Source organism: Mchenga conophoros, linkage group LG7, assembly GCF_057382185.1.
Source record: "Mchenga conophoros isolate Kocher_MC1m ecotype Shallow Benthic linkage group LG7, M_conophoros_male_GT1.1, whole genome shotgun sequence".
Lineage (NCBI taxonomy): Eukaryota > Metazoa > Chordata > Actinopteri > Cichliformes > Cichlidae > Mchenga > Mchenga conophoros.
This window is the reverse complement of record NC_140532.1, coordinates 1551973-1557161: the sequence shown is the minus strand read 5'-3', so window position 1 is coordinate 1557161 and position 5189 is coordinate 1551973. Positions and strand designations below refer to the sequence as shown.

Sequence of the window (5189 nt, the reverse complement as noted above, 5' to 3'; positions counted from 1 at the left end):
CTTTAGCAGGCTACAGAGGCTTGGTGTGTATTCCACACTGGAATGCACACCTACATCCTAGGAGCATGGAGAGGTCGTACCTTGTTTTATTGTTTTATGGTAGGATTAACGTAGCTACGTCTGTTCTAGTCTAAGTGCTTTTTGTTTAGATGAACTGTTGGATTTTCCAGACCAGCAGGTTAAGGAAGTCGTTTATGGGGTCACACTCTGACCCCACACACACACACACACACACACACACACACACACACACACACACACACACACACACACACACACACAGTATTCTTTGTTTACATGTATACCTATGTAAGATGCTATATGTTAATGACCCTATATTCATGTAACCACAATAAAAGGAGTGCTGTGGGGAACCTGGCTGAGGTTACTCATGCATGAGTAACATGGAGAACTTTGCCTACTTGTGTCTTGCTTTGCTGTGTAATTATATTGTCTTCAACGTTCCAGCGGATGGGTTCAAGCTACAAACCTATCATAAGAGTTTTCAGTGCATCTCACTGACAGCTATAACATTTCAGCAGCTTGTCCAAGCGGGTTCGCAGATGGAGTAGCATCATCCCAATCTATGGTGAGTCTATCACTACTGAACAATAACAACTTCTTTTGATAAAACATTTTACCAGTTTATTACACTCCTATATTTATTTCTCTTTTCTGAAGGATGACTCCTGCCACGATGTTCTTACCAGACAAGCAACAGCTCTTGTATTGACGTTTCACCTCTCATCCGAGAAGCTTCTTCAGTTCTAAGGTCAAATGGTGGAGAGTCCCAGATATAAACCTAGTGGGAGTTTCCCCCCACAGAGGGACAAAAGGACCCCTGATGATCCTCTAATCGCCTGAGCCAAGGTGTGAAACTGGGAAGCTTCTCGGATGAGAGGTGAAACGTTTTCAAGTACACTGTAAACCCGAATGTTCAAAGTAATTAAATAGATTAAGTAGTGTATACTCAAAGTCTTTAAAAAGTTCTGTTAACTTAAATATGTCAAGTTCGTGTAACATGTTCTTCTTTTTGAGTAAATGAAACTAATAATATTTGATTGAATTGAACTATTTCTATATTAAGTAAGCATCACTTAAAATCATAACTTAAGCACAACGTAACACAGTTAAGTTAGGACATATAAGAATGGTAAAGTCCTGTTATTTTTGTTGTTTCAAGTAGGTAGGATTTAATAATAAACTTAATTTATGTAGCACATGCTAAAATACAATAAAATCTCAAAGTGTTTCACCAAATAAGTAAAATCAAATTGTCTTAAATGCATTAGTGGAAGACAAAATGTATTTATTTTAATATTCATTGTTTTATCAATGTATCCTACATATATATTTTTAATTTTTTCCGTAAGTGTTGAGCAGCTGCAGGAATCAGTTTTTATTCCGAGTTAATCTCTGATTCACCCTCCGAAGCGGAAGGCGGCGCTAATGAGCATTAATACGAAACACAGAAGAAGTAAAGGTATATGGGCGGGAACAGCACCAAAGAGGCAACACGGACGACTGGAGAAAGTTGGACCTAACGGCAGCAACTAGCATCACTGGACTTACAGTAAGTTTTCAATGTTGATATTAGTTTATTGTTAAAATACGAATATTTAGTTGTATTTTGGGTGCGTTTCGAAAAGAATAGCAGAAATGTCGGTCCGTGTTTTTTATGTGCTTTGCTGCTCTCCCCGAAGGAAACTTTGTGCTTGCAGAGCTAGCATTAAGTTGTTGTAATGAGGGTCGCAGGCTGTTTAAAAAGTTAGATACTACTTGTTCTAGAGGTGGCGCCCGGTCGCCTAGTATGAAACAAAGTGTTTTAATCTCTCTAAATTTTTAAACCCCCTCTCATGACTCAGAATAGTTGGGTCCAAACAAGCCCGTTGTCCCTGCAGTTACACAGCGGAGATGCCTGTCTGCAGTGAGAGTGCTTTCAAGCCGTTTTCTTGTTAGAAATGCTATATTTTAACCTATATGTGCAGGGTTAGGGTTGTGAAGGAGCTCTTGGACCTCTGGCCTGCTCTAAAAATGGAGTCTGAGGTAATATGGATCAGCTCTCTTTAAAATGAAAATTGTAATTCTTACTCATGTGGCAGCTTTTTGCTGCTTTATAAAGATGTGCGAGATTCTTCAAATTGAACTGTATTGTCCTTCTGCTGTAGTTGTATGCAGAGTTTCAGCGGATTACAAATCAGAACCTGCCCAATACATTCTACGCTGAACTTGACCGCCATCTTCCTCGACTGATGACCTTATTCAGCCAGGGCATCAAAAACTGGGAAGACAGCAGATGCCCTGGCTGAAATTCTAAGAATTCACAATGAACAGGTAATAATAGATTGTTACACATTTCATAGGTTGAACCAGTGGAACATTGGACAGGTTCAATGATTTAAATGAGCTTTTTGAATTTTGCTATTACTCCACTTTGTGTTTGCTATTTGTCTGACTGTATTAAAGATGTGAACAGGTTATTTGTGGACATATGTTCTGATTTGACTGTTGTTGTTCAGTAAACTCACCAGTATATACAATTCTGTTTTTATCTGAAAATAGGAAATCCATGATATCCACACCAAGCGCACTACCGTTCTCCACGCCTTTCCTGTCTATCTGCGTGAGGATGTCTCTGGATTTTTCAGAACCTGCACTGTGAGTGTCCTTAAGTATCTAACAGATACTACTGTGTATATAAACAGTGCATCAAAGTACAAACATGTATTTTGATGCACTGTTTGGACTTACCTTTGTTTAGTCTACCCATACGGTTTCCATGTATGGTCTTTTCTGTCTCCTCACTACGAATGAACTGAATTGGTGTTTTGTTGAAAGTGATAAGATGTTTAGTAAAACATTTTCCTGTGTATTTCCTTTAGCTTAGTTTCAGTCTATCTCACACCACTTGATTCTCTGGTGAATTAGCTGATTTATGTGTGCAGAACATGGATCTTCTGTTTTTCACCTCTTACAGTGAGACTCAGGTCTCCCTTGTAAAAGAGGTATTGGATCTCAATGGGAGTTGGTAAAATAAGAAATTATATGTCGTCTGTTGTATTTCTTGGGTTAGATTGTGATTAGTATCTCTTTTTCATTAATTCAGGACGAATCTGATGAGTTGGAGCTTGATGGTGTTGAAGTGGCCCTCTTCACTGTCATCAGTGACCATGACACGACAAGTCCAGTTCACTACCAACCTGTGAAAATCTCTGTCGTCATTGAAAGGGATGCCGTGTTCAGTCTCCCCAGATTTGGTGAAGCTTTCCTGGTAATGTTTGGACTGATCTATGCACCTCAGCTACCCCAAAGCCCTGACCAACACTTTAGAATTTACTCAAAAGAGTTTACTTGGTCTAGAAAGTGGTAAACTGTCACCCAGGTTACAGGCCCTCAAGAATGACTTGGTTATGTAGGAACTCATCTGAAAGAAGAATGCAGGGTGAAGCATTATAAAAGGCTAGTTCAAAGTTCTCTCGTTTTATCTAAATAATGCCTCAAAACATTATTGCATTACTCTACAGGTGTTCAGCCAATAGGTCCAAACTATACAACGTGCCTTTGTTCTCATTAACATAATGCAAAGCAACACTAATGTTTTGTATGTTTTAATGTTTTTCGTAATACTATTTCCAAAACATTGTGGGCTGCGCAAGATGACCTAAATTTCACTGTTTGATACTGGTTAATGTAAAACAAATAGCATTGTAATTCACTCAAATTGCTGCCCTGTTGCCTTATTCAGATATTAGCCAGAGAGCCAAAAGCACATTTTGATATTATTAATTATTATTTGGCATTATTTTTCATTACTCTGACAGTTTTCCTGACTAAACAAATTTTGGTCTACTTATTTTAATTTATAAATGTTTTTGTTAATTATTTTTAATTTATTTAATTTTTTTTTTTTTTAATATATTTAATTTCAACATAGTGCTAAAAGGGAGCAGGCAAGATACTGTTCAATGGCAGATACTTATGACTTTTGCATATTAAGTTACCGATACTCAGTGTAATTGAGGCAATCAATTGCCTCAAAAATTTAAAGTTTTGGGTCACATGTTTTTAAGTATCAAGTAGTCAACATATTTGACTAACGTGTACTTAAAATAATGACAACACAAACTAATAAACATTTGAGTTTTGTTAACATAAAAATGTTGTGGTTGTGTACTTATTTTTTATAAGTTCTGTGAACTTATTTCTTTGAATTTGTAAACTTGAAACTTTAAGTCATATTAACTGCAAATATTTGAGTTGACCGTTCTCAAAGGATACAAGTACCATGTAATCCAAACTTTTATGTTCTGGAAAATTTTGACTTTTGAGTTGATCAACTCAAAAAAATTGAGGCAATCGATTGCCTCAATTTTTTTGAGTTCTGGTAACTTATTCGGGTTTACAGTGTAACTTAAAGAAGTCCAGACGCTTTTCTTTGCAAGCTCCTCTGACTACGATGACCTGGATGACTGAGAACCTTCACAGACATAGGTCCATTAATACTGTTTGTAATATGAACGCTTGGAAAGCATGATTGTTCGGTCATGAGCCGAGACGGAGTAAACTTTGAGAAAATCCAACCAATCCTGTTTTCCAAATCCAGAGGAGAAAGGCATCCAGGAGGGCAGGCAGGTAGGTGATGGCTCCAACATTTGGAGGCCACATTATGATTTGTGAATGGCAGACAATCTGGCTGCTCATTATGTAACTGTGCTTGATTGCAGCTTGATGACGTGCAGGTCTTTCTGGACCAGAGCAGGGACCGGCTCTGCCCTGGAGGGAGGAGACAACAAAACCTGTCATCAGAGGTTAAAGGAACAGATTCCAAAATGCCCAAACCTTTCCTTAAAAGTACTTCAAATGAATGCAGCGTGTTTCTTATAGTAATGAACTGCCAGAAGTTACTTGCCTGAGAAAGGAATTGGTTACAATACTTGTTACATTATTTTTATGTTATTCAATATAATGACGTGAAACAGTAGCATATAAATCTGAAGCTACAGTTGCACACACTAACACATCCTTATCCTAATGAGAACACACATATGCTCTGTTTTTTAGTTGTTATGTGTAAACACAAAGCAAAAACTACAACATAACTATAACAGTCAACTCTGTGATTCTACTGTAGAAACCTGTACCAGCAGAAATTGAGGCTTCAACACGAACCTGACTGCTCATCACTGCTT

At 37.7% G+C, this 5189-nt stretch overlaps 1 long non-coding RNA gene across 1 annotated transcript; it reads left to right on the top strand.

Annotated features, from left to right (window-relative positions):
- The first annotated feature begins 1500 nt into the window (after positions 1 to 1500).
- Positions 1501 to 4257, top strand: LOC146569274 (uncharacterized). Its single transcript, XR_014893167.1, has 5 exons — positions 1501 to 1573; positions 1989 to 2046; positions 2169 to 2334; positions 2563 to 2658; positions 3107 to 4257. It is a non-coding gene; the product is annotated as an uncharacterized LOC146569274 (long non-coding RNA).
- The last annotated feature ends 932 nt before the right edge of the window (positions 4258 to 5189 follow it).